This window comes from Cupressus sempervirens, chromosome 8 (genome assembly GCF_028749045.1).
Source record: "Cupressus sempervirens isolate cs-2001-9-10 chromosome 8, ASM2874904v1, whole genome shotgun sequence".
Classification (NCBI taxonomy): Eukaryota; Viridiplantae; Streptophyta; class Pinopsida; order Cupressales; family Cupressaceae; genus Cupressus; species Cupressus sempervirens.
The window spans coordinates 348,803,771-348,816,002 of record NC_143125.1 but is presented as its reverse complement, the minus strand read 5'-3'; the positions used below and the strand labels follow the sequence as shown (position 1 = coordinate 348,816,002).

Sequence of the window (12,232 nt, the reverse complement as noted above, 5' to 3'; positions counted from 1 at the left end):
ATTTGTAATAGCTTTCCTTTTGGTTATAACTAGCTATTGTAATCATAGAGCTTGTTGCAAATTTAAGAAGAAATTATGACCATTATCTGCTATAAGGGATAGTTTTGAAAGAAGTATTAGCGAGGAAGTTTCTAAAGGGAAAATCAAAATAACCAATCACATTCAAATCCTTGAGGTGCACTCACCTTGGCCCTGTAGAGCCTAAAGTGTAGAGAGTCTAGTGTACTCTATTAGAGTTGGTTTAGAGCTAAGATTAATCTTGTTGAGTATGGGACCTAGCTAATCCTTAGGCTTGTTTTCATCTTGTGCACCCTTATATTGGGTCTAGGGTACTTGGTAGTCCATAAAACACCAATAAGATTGGCAAACAAAAGATTTTACTCTTCTTAAGTGATCTTTGTTATGAGAATACCTTATTAGAGGTTACATACACTTTGTTAAAGTGACCTTGTTAGAGGATTTCACCAAAAGAACATCTAGACCTTGTCACTCCCTATCTAGGACTAAAAAGAGTGGTTTGATTTAAAGGACTTAAAAACACCACTAATTGATGTTACTAGAATTTTTAGATCCACTAAATTCTTTAAAGATTTTTTGCTACAATGATTAAAAAATAATGGTGTAAAGTGATCTATTGAGAATAGAAACTACCTTTTCTTGACCAAATCTATATTCTGGCTCTTTCCTTGTCTTTTACTCACTCAATTGATTCAATCTTCCATAAACTCTTCTTCTCTTCTCTCTTCTCTACTCGGTTCACTTGGATCAACACTTCTTTCTTCTCCTTCAATGACTTTACTTTTCCCAATATCCTTCAATAATCTCTCTTTGACATTCATCAACTCTAAAACAACATCATAATGAAATCATAGTCTTCTTTGAACCAACAAACAAAAACTATCATTTTATGCTCCTAAAATGGATTTCTCATTTTCTCTAGACCCTTCCATCTTTTTGTTGCTTCATCAAAATTGTCGATCTTAAGTTTACAATAGAATTCCTTTATACAATGAACTTAGGCTCATAGAAATTTGTGTCAATCCTTATCCTTCTTAAATTTCTTTTGTCAGATCCTTCTTGATTTTTCTCTATCATGGATTTTGCAAAATAAATGTACTCTTTCTTTATACCTTCTTGAACTTTCAAAAGTTGGCCTCATATTCCACTTTCTCAAACCTGGTCATCTAGCTGTCACTTGACAAACATTAAATTTACTCGAGAAACATATAACTTGGTTAGTACTAACTTGCTTGGGTAACACTATATTTTTTTTTCCTTTGTAGTCACTCAAGAAATAATATATTCACTAAATGAATAAAGTCTCCCTTCATTAACCTTGTGACTTGGTTAAGCTTGTGATCTTTAATGCATTACAATAATATATGATTGTAAAACCAATCAACCCAATATTACATAATCATTGTCCATCTCATTTAAGTATCCATTAAATACCTTACATATCAAACCTGACTCCTTCATACTTTCCTCAAATCCTCTTCATCTATCAAATGATATGGTATTGTTTGGAGTTAGCATAATGTCAAGCCAATTAAGACATTGACATCAATGATAATATTGGGATCATTTTTTGAGTAGGTCAAAATTTTGACAAGAAATTTTTTGACCAATTGGTTGGTCCAAATTTGACCAACCTGGGTTGAAAATTCGACCAATAATGGTCAAAAACTTTCAAAATTGTTGGCACAATTTTTGCCAATCATTGGTCAAAATTTTGACCAATGCTAGTAGAAAATTACACATAATTGGTCAAAATTTTGACCAATGCTTGGTGGAAAACTACATAGCATTGGTTGAAATTTCAACCAATGCTTGGTGGAAAACTACCAAGCATTGGTTGAAATTTTGACCAATGCTTGGTAGAAAATTTCCAAGCATTGGTCAAAATTTTGACCAACGCTTGGTCAAATTTTTTTTGAGGCTCACACTTGTTGAGGTCCACTTTAGCAATGGCCTTTCTTGTGAAATAGTTGTCTAAAACCTTTCTAATGAGATAATTTGTTATGAGCTCTTCATTAGTGGGATGGAATGTGAATCCAGGAGGTAGTTTTGCATCACCCATATCATGACTATAACTAAAGTTAAGAGCCTCTATTATTGAATTCTCTTCCCTATCACCCATATTCATTTCTTTTTCTATTCATAATTCACATGATGCATTTATTCTATTTATTTTGACTTTGTAAAAATAAATAGAATAAATGCATCATGTGAATTATGAATAGCAAAGGAAATGAATATGGGTGATAGGGAAGAGAATTCAATAACAAAGGCTCTTAACTTTAGTTACAGTCATGATATGGGTGATGCACAACTACCTCCAGATTCACATTCCATCCCACTAATGAAGAGCTCATAACACATTATCTCGTTAAAAAGGTTTTAGACAACAATTTCACAAGAAGGGTCATTGCTAAAGTGGACCTCAACAAGTGTGAGCCTAAGGGAGGGTTCAATTCCCTCCTTTATTATTCACTATGCATATAATCCCACACACCTATTTGATCTCAAATGATGATATGTATTGAATGCCAAGTGGCTATGTTGACTGCTCCAAAACCATCCATTTCATGTCTTCATATTTACACAATGCCTTTCTAGTTTCTTTCTACTCATACACCCATTTCATTTCATATGATCTTCTAAAAATTGCGTCACTCTAAGCTCTCAATTGTTTCCTCTTGATTGATCATATCATAACTACTGAATGAGAGCTTTGGGATAAGCTATAGGCATCCATAAAAGCATAAAGGATTTTTTCAGATAGTGTAAATGAAGTAGTAGCATTTGCGTTGGGAGACATGCTTGCAAAAGGGAAGCATAGATAAGTCATGTGAACTATTTGACAAGATGCCTAAACGTAATGTGGTTATCAAAAGCCATGGTTGCTTGATATGCACAAAATAGATATATTGAGAGAATATATTTGTTTAAGTTGCAACTGCCCTGGTAGACATGCATACAAAATGTGGAATCCTAGATGAATAGTTCAATTGAATCCTCCTCCTAGAGGAAGGCTACAATAAATACATAGTTCAATTGAATGGTCTACAGATTCCATCAGGATCAGCATTTTGAACAATCCATGGATGTTGTAAAAGCTTTTGTAAAGGAAACCTCTTTGAGGAATCTTTCTACAGTAGCTATGTAAGCATGATAAAGTGTTACCATGATAACTAAAAATTTATATAAGTAGTGAGATAAACATATCTAACAAAATTGTCTTCAGAATATCAAGGAAACATATACTAACTTGAGATATTAGATCTTTAGTTGCAGCAGAAACAAGTGTCTTTAAAGGAAATTTCAAATCCACTTTCATGATCCTACATAAAAAAGCTAGCCATGGTCAAATCCATGCTTGAAATAATAAAATATAAGAACCCTTCAAGTGTATGGCCTGAAACAAAAAATATATATACTAAGAAATAAAAAATAGAATGGCTTCTCAGACTTTTGTAAATGTTTGAATGCTCCTTTGCTTCAAAAGGAGGAACCCCATAAAGAAACTCATAACACAAGATCCACAAACTCCATATGTCTACCCCAAAATCATGCTCCATGTTTTCCACTAGAATAGAAATTTTCAAATATGTAAATAATCTAGAAGGTGACAACAAAGAGAAAAGTAAATATTACACACTAACATATTCATTTTAGGAGGTAAGTAATCCAAGGTTCCATACATTGTTTTCCTTTTATCAAAAGTGTGCATAGACCAATGAAAATCGGCAATTTTCAGCTCACCTTGATAAGTGAATTTGTTAATAATGTAATGATTAGAAAGACGTCCTTGCAAGTTTAAACTGAGTATCATTACAAATATATTCATCCTTAGCACTTGCCTGTATGCCAATTAACAAGTTCTCTGGCTTGATATCTTAGTGTATGACATGCTTTTCATGGCAATATATCAAAGCTTTTGAAAGAGATGTAATGTGCTGTAAAAAAAGAGTCAATAGTTTCCAGACTAAAAAAAGAAAAGTAGATTATAATCCATTTCCAATTGTACTTATAGTACTTGACTACCTTTCACTAAATCATTTACAACATTGGAGCTCTTTGTAGAGCTCACCTTTTGCAACATATTCAAGAATAAGATAGACCCTACTCTGAATAAATTAATGAATCAAAGAATCAATTAAAGAAATACTAGGGAAGGCTTTGATGAAAATTAAATGTCACCCAAAATATTAGAAAATTTTAGGATATGCACTTGATCATAAAAGTATCCAAACAATCGAAGTATAATTGGATGGCGAAAATGACTCTAAATTTCAATCTCCCTACGCAACCGGTGCTCTACCTGTGACTGCTCGAGCTGGTTCTTGAATAGAACTTTTAAAGCCCCAACAAATTTTCTCTGTTCACACAAGTGAAAATAGCTAGTGAATCATTAAGTGATAGTCCTTTGCTAAAAAAAATTATGCCATTCAAAATCTTACTTCTCTTACCATATGATAGATGGGAATCATGCATTAAACTTATCATGTCCCTTGGTTATAAATGGGAATCTCACTATTTATGATAAAAGAAAATATAAGAAACATTTTTTATGGATACAAGAGAGAAAATATAATCCTAGGGTTGGGATCTAATCTATAGGGATGTCAGTGTCACACTATGGAGCACCCCTCAAGCATATTTCTAGAAGCATTTTTTTAGCAAACAAACTGGGATCCAAGCTATAGGGATGTCACCATGGATTGAGGGTTATGTGTTAGCCTAAGCCCCATTTTGATAAGATGACCATGATCATTTTGTTATAAAAATCTAAAGCCATTGAGGCTAAGGCTAGGTTTGATACTCAGCTTATGTTGATTTCAACATGGGTATGGAATTGAATTTTAGTTATGTGATGCCCTATACTGATTAAGATGGCCATGATCAACTTGTTAGGTAGAACCTTAAACCAATGAGCCTACTTGATTTCAAAGAAACATTCCCCATAGAATCACAAAAACACTAAAAGACACTAGCCAGTTTTACCATTGGATTTGGGATTTGCATAATGTAGTCCAATTAATCGAATGTCAAGACAAAAATGCATTGACAATAACTGAAAACTAAAAGTGAGCTAAAAAAATTATTATGGTTGAATCAATGAATTCTATGAAGAGATTCAAACTTTCACTGACACTGCAATTTCACCCACAAAAAAAATTTGTTAGATAAAATCTAAAACGAATGATGCCATGTTTAAAACTCCATGCCATTTTCCTTTTCTTCTATCAATGTCTACCTGGGCAAGGATTGAGTTATGTGTTAGCCTAGGCCCCTCATACTAATAAGATGGCCATGATCAGTAGATTCTAGATGAAACAACATGCTTTACCTTATAGACCTAAGGTGTGCACATCTAAGTATTGTAGAAAAGCCTGCATATCATCAATGAGCATAAGTACCAGTACCACACATAGATATGGACACCTGAAAAAACTTGATTTTGTATAATACACCAAAAATCTAGAACTAGTCTGTAGGTCATAAATAAAATTAGTTTCAACCCACATAAGAACAAACTAAGCACTATTTCATTGATCAACCATCTTACTACAAAATCATGAGAGATCACAACACTAGCAGTTAAGGCATACCATTTCCAACATAAAATTATAGTGTCAAGGCATGTTTAAATTGTAAACCCTCCTAAACCATAAAGAAATAGACACAAGAAATAGAAAACAAGAAACAAAACACCCAAACGTTAAAATTCCTTCATATCTCAACTGCCACAAGCTCTTTGTAGATAGACTTTAACTTTCATCTTTGGCTAGCCAAGATAAATATTGATAAGTAGGAGATAGTTTCCACAACAAGTCAAATTTTGATATTGCTATCAGGATTTAACTGTGTAATCTTGATGGCAATATCACAAGATAAATATTGGCATAAACAATAGATAGATGTGAAGACCAATACATGGATCTGTTTGCACTATATACTTGTTACAACAGAGATCATAAATAGATGTGAGCAATTATATTTACATAGTATAATTGTTAATGTTAGAGTAATTAGTTGTTTTCACTTATTAATTAAATCACTTTGATTTGATTAAATAAGTTATCTATTACTCTAGTTTTCTTAAGCTATCTTGTAGGTGCATATAATTAATATTTTATTAATTATAATGTGCAACCCTAGCATTTTTAGGCTTTAGGTTACCCTTTTTGGGTTTTGATCTCCTTTATAAGGATTGACCTCTTTGTATTTTATTGAATCCATTGAATAATATTTTTTTTCATCTAAATACAATTTTTTTATTTTCAGATCAAACCCTTGCCTCTTCTTTTCTTTTTCTTCTCCATGATAGGTTTTCTGCATGCAGGTTTTCTTGGGCTTCATGGATTTGATTGCCTTATTTTCTCAAATCCTATAGTTAACATTATTGGATCACTGCACAACCCTATTTGCATTGTGATACTTGCTACAAAATAGATCATTTGTGAAGTATCTGACATCATGAATAGTTGAAAGCACTATTACATGAATATGTTATGTTTCAACTAAGAGTTTATTTGTAGACTGAGTGCACAAGCATATTCTTTACAATGCATGGTGGTCTTCAACTATTATATTTTGAAATGAATGTGCCAAAATTTGGTGTTAAATACATTTTTATATTCATATCATCTTTTGTAATGTGCTCTTTAAGTTTCTGTCATAGATTTATATGCAAGAGACTATTAGTGTTTAACTTGGTATTAAAAATTATTTTTCTAACAAATCATATATAAGATATTTGTCCCATTTCAAAGTTTTTTGAATTAATTTATAGTCTTTGAGCTGACCAAGCCTACTCAACCATACTCTTGAGCCATCACAAAATCTTGGAGAGTACCAAGTCAAGTCCTGCTCCAAAAAATTCAATTCGTAGACTTGTCCTAAGCCTTGAGATTGGACAATTCTAATACCTAAACATAACAGCCCTAGTGATTGAAATTTCAAATCTTGAGAGTTAAGGGTCATATCATATGAGTAAGATTTGAATTATATGACAAATTGAGAGTCAAATTGGATTTTTATGTTCTCTAAATGCTTTGATTTCATTTTTGTGCTTAATTATAGGGGTTTTTTTTTGTTGATTCAGTGCTGAGCTTTTATATAAATTCTATGTTGTGCCCTAAGTTTGAGTCAAAAATTTGGAATACCAATCAAGTCTAAGTCCACATCTTTGAACTATGCCTTCTTGTATATTTTAGGTACCAAGATAATTTACATATTCGATATTGAACAAAGATCTGTTGATTTTTACCTCAAAATCTATGGTTCAATCATGACTATGTCATGAGACAATTTTACATATAGCTTCCAATAAAAATGCTTGAGACAAATTGATGGAACCAAATTTCTTCGTGCATTGATAATAAGGTGACTTAATGAAGAGAAGATGAATATTATCATTATGTTTTATAAAAAGACAACTAGTCAACAAATTTCCAATTGTTTTCAAGACAAGAATTATAAGAAATAGAAGTTCTAAATAATGCATTTTGCTTTAACTAACAAGCTATGAAAGTCACATTTCTTTGAAATGAAGACAAATATGGAGGAATGAATTTGCACAAAGCAGATATGGAAATCATATTTAAATTGGAAATAAAACACATTTGAAGCTTACGAATAAGGGATGTGCCTTCAGCATTGTTATCATTTTTGCTAATATCTCAACTCTCTATTTTTGAAACTGATGAGGGAGCTTTAACATTCACATCATTTTGATCCAACTATGACCTTGATAACAACATCTTGTTTTTAGTCCAAAAATGTAGTATGCATCACAACAACTCTTGTTGTTATAGAACACTGGGTTATTGCTTCCTAATGTATACTACCAAACAGTTGATCAAGTCTGTTTATTTATTATATTTATTTTTAATTTATACATTTGAAAAATGGCTAAGAGATTATTTCCTAAAGTCTTAGAAGAATACCATGTTTTTGATAAGGTAAATAGGTTTTAAGGGGTCCTGAAACCCATAAGTTTAACAACAAGAAAGGCTGAAAATAAGCAAAAAAATGCCCAGCCAAAACATAAGCCTTACGGCTGAAAATAAGCCCAAAGGCCCAGCCCGAAACAACTGCCCACTAAAAAGGCCAGAGAACCAACCAGAAAAACAAAGACCAGACAAAAAGCCAAAGCCAGGAGAAACAAAAACCAAAGGACAGAGACCCAACCTAGCAGACTACTTCTCCATCTCGAGCATGGTCTGGGCAGCTTCGGCGCACTCTTGTTGCTCTTTTGCCTTATGATCCTCAGCGTTCATCAAATCCTGCTCCATAGTGCTGTCCTTGGCTTTATCCACATCCAGCCTATCTTTGTCTCTATTCTGTTTATCATCTTCCTCCATCTGGTTCCTGTCTTTGAGATTTTCCAAGAGAGAGAGGATGTTGTCGTTGATCAAAACGAGGAGGGAGATCATTTGACTTGCCAGGTTGTGATTGTAGTTCTCAATATTTTTTACTCTCCTCTCCATCAGAGTCTCCCAGCTGTTCTGGTCGCCTTGGCTTTCTGCACCTGTCTTGCTCTTGATTTTTTCCATTTGGGAAACCCTATCTCTGACATCCTCAAGCTCATGGAAAAGCCATTTAATTGATCTGAAGTTGTCGATCATGCTATTGCGGGCATTGTTCAACAGATTCATGCCCGTTTCTCTTGCATTATCAAAAATAGCCACCATAGCCAGGTTAATTAGCTCATTGAGTCTAGGCTTCTTGAGGTCGTCCACCAGGAGTTGGGGGTTCATCGCCTCTCTGTAGATTCCCATAGTGGCCGTTCTCACATTGAATTTGAGCTGTCCTTCCCAAGATTTTATCTTGGTCGATAAGCAACTTTGCCTCCGCCAAAAAATCTTTTCTGGCATGCCAGGTCAGATTATTGGTGGCGTTAACCCCTTTATTAGCAAACCAATCAGCGACTGGGTTTGCCTCTCTGTAAACATGAGTGACGTGGACCTTATCGAACTTTGTGAGTGGCGCAAGTCTCAGCAATTATGTTCACAATCGTCCACGAGGGAGGGGAAATACCATTAATGGTATTAATAATGTTTTTGGAGTCCCCCTCAAGCCAGAGTTTAGTAATCTCGGCTTCAAAAGCCAACTTGACCACCTTACTCGCAGCTCTTGCTTCAGCCAGATGAATAGTCTGGATTCCCAATGGGGAAGCAAAGGCAGCTATTCCCTCCCCATAGCTATTTCTTATGATTCCACCGCAACCTGAAGGGCCTGGGTTACCCTTAGAAGCCCCATCAAAGTTGGATTTTGACCAACCATCTGGGGGGAGAAGCCAGCTAGCATCCTGCCTTTTGAGGTTCCTGTCTTTTTCTTTAGCTATCTTTCTGTCCCCTTCTTCTTCTTCTTCCTCCTTCAGCACTTGGAGATTTTCCTTTATATTCTTCAAGACCTTCCTGCCAAGGATTTTAGTCGGCTCCTCTCTGTCTCTAAATATTCTATTATTCCTTTCCTTCCAAATTCCCCAGCAAAAATGGGGTAAAATCCAGTCCGAGTGATCCTGCCGACCAGTAATCTTACAAAGACCTTTCCACTGATGGAAAAAATCCATGAGATTATCCGGTTTGCACCAGAGGGTTTCATTATCATGTGTGATGACATTCCACACCTCCCTGGCATAGTCACATAAGATGAAAATGTGATTTCCGGTCTCAGCCTGATTCTTACACAAGGGGCATCTACTGGGCATAACATGTCCTCGCTTCATGAGATTGTCATGAGTAAGGATTTTGTTCTGAAGAGCCAGCCAGTAAAAAATGTTGATCTTTGGAGTGAGACCCAGAATCCAAGCCTCCACCCAAGGGGCCTTCTCTTTTAAGCTCCAAAGGGAATTATAGCCTGAGGCAACAGAGTATCTTCCATTGGGATTATCCCTCCAGACCAGCTCATCCCCCAAATTGATAGGAATCATGGAATTGAGCATAAGCATTATAGGAGTCAAGTCCTCAGAGATGAGGGATAGGTCACTCCATTCCTGGCCATTCCAATAATCACAAACTTTGGACCCAATTTGATCAGTACAAGCTTGCATCCATCTCTCAAAAATAGGGTTATTGATAAGTGGATCTTGGGAAAGCCATCTATCCGACTAGAACTGGATGTCCTTCCCATTTCCCAATTTCCATGATATCCTGGCCTTAGCCAGGTCCCTGGCTTTCATGATCCCATTCCAAATGTTCGATCCTTTTGGGATATCTTCATTAAAAAGGGTGAAAAGAAGAGTGGGTCTTCTAAGGTACTTGTTTACCAGGGTGTCCCTCCATTCACCGGTGCTACTGAAGATCCGCCATATTTGTTTAGCTAGGAGAGCCTTATTGAGGTGGGTGATCTTTCTAATGCCCAAACCTCCGTACCTCTTAGGGAGGCAAACCTTCTCCTAGGAAACAAGAGGGTATCTTTTCTTCCCTTCATTACCATTCCAAAGGAAGTCTCTCTGGATTTTCTCCATTCTTTCAGCTATTTTCCCCGAAATTCCAAAGAGGCTCAGGGCGTAGATTGGCAGATTTTGAAGAGAAGATTTGACTAAGAGGCATTTCCCCGCTTGACTAAGAGAGACCCCTTTCCAACCAGCCATCTTCCTATTGAATCTGTCCAAAATACCATTCCAAAAAGACTCTAGGGGTGAGGATCCCAAAGGGAGACCAAGATAGGTAGAGGGGAAAGAGCCTACCCCACAACCCAGAATCCTGGCGATTTTTCTTTGTCTAACCTCAGAGGTGTTGATGAAAAAGAGCGAGCTTTTGTTCCAATTAATCAGAAGAATACCATGTTGCTCATTAATGAGGGTAGAATTAAATTGATATATTTAATAAGCCACCCATTAGATCTGAATACTATGGGGAAGTTCAATGAACTACGAGAAATGAGAAAAACATCCCAATTGTTTGCAAATTTTATAAATTCAAGGAAGTAAATGCTGATTTTTTTAAATAAGAAACATAAAAAGAAGTGTACTCTTATAATAATTGTATTTTAGGAAGCATCCCTGTATTATATGCAAAAACAAGATTCGTTGTAGTGCCAATTGAGCTAAAAAAATTGGTTGCCTTTGTGCCATGAACCCATAATCCCTTGTTGAGCTATTGATACCGAAATATCAAGAGTAACAAAATGTTCTTATAGATAATCCAAAGAGCCAGTGATTCATATAGATAATCTAAATTATAGGTTGAAATTAAGATTTTTTATTATTATTATTATTTATTAACTTCAAATAGACTAGAATCCAAGACCTTTCATATAAGAAACTCTCAAATTAAGATTGTATTATAGACTATACTGCAACTATTAAATGTTATACATTAAGAAATAAATTAAATTTGAAAAAAAAAATTAATAAACATAAGAACAAATATTGAAATAGTTACCAACAATTTTAATGAGTTAAGTTAATACATGTTTCTCCATTAAGCACGAAGGTCAAGAATCAAACGTTCTTCTTGTGGAGTTATATTGGTGTGGTTCAAATCAGGGTGAAGGTAGTTAAGCCTTCTTAGTCTACAACTCCTCCCACTTCTATTTAGGCCTACCTCATTCTCTAAGAGATTAGATAATAAAAATTCAAAGGGATATTGAAGAAATTTAAACAAAGACAAAAAAAAATTCTTCAATATCATGCAACTCCATTCAAATAAGGAACTTCTAGTTTTATCCTTATACATTAATGCCATTGGACGTGGGAGGAACTACAATAATACTCAAAGAGATATATATAGATGAGATTATGCCTTCACTTTACATACTTGAAGCTTTGGCTAGAAATTCCCAACTCCCTTCACCATGGAGAGTGATATAAGAAATGAGATGAATGTCCTCAAAATTCCAAGATCCTCTCTTTCTTTCATCTTTCATCAACCCACCACCACTTCTGTTGGCCATTATATTTTGATTTTCTACATATTTCACTAAATTAAAATTCATCTTTGTAGCTGATAAAGTTAAAATGATAATATTAAATAAAACAAATTATGTATAAAATTAATATCTATATCCATCCATCAACAACAACAACAATGCATGACTAAAAGATTAAATGGTGGACAATGTTCATATTTTAAAAATAAATCATTTGTTGGAAAACAAAGCTGATGTAATGTATATTAGTTTCTGAATTTTTTCTCTATGTTTATTTTTCATCTAGTCACACTCTATGATTTGTCATCACTATGATTTTTCAATCCATTTTAATGATGGATTACAT

The 12,232-nt window shown here is 34.6% G+C and overlaps 1 pseudogene; it reads right to left on the bottom strand.

The window, feature by feature from the left end:
• Positions 1-3,053: 3,053 nt before the first annotated feature.
• The window catches only part of LOC149542768 (serine/threonine-protein kinase Aurora-2-like), a 97,462-nt pseudogene continuing 88,283 nt past the window's right edge, over positions 3,054-12,232 (bottom strand).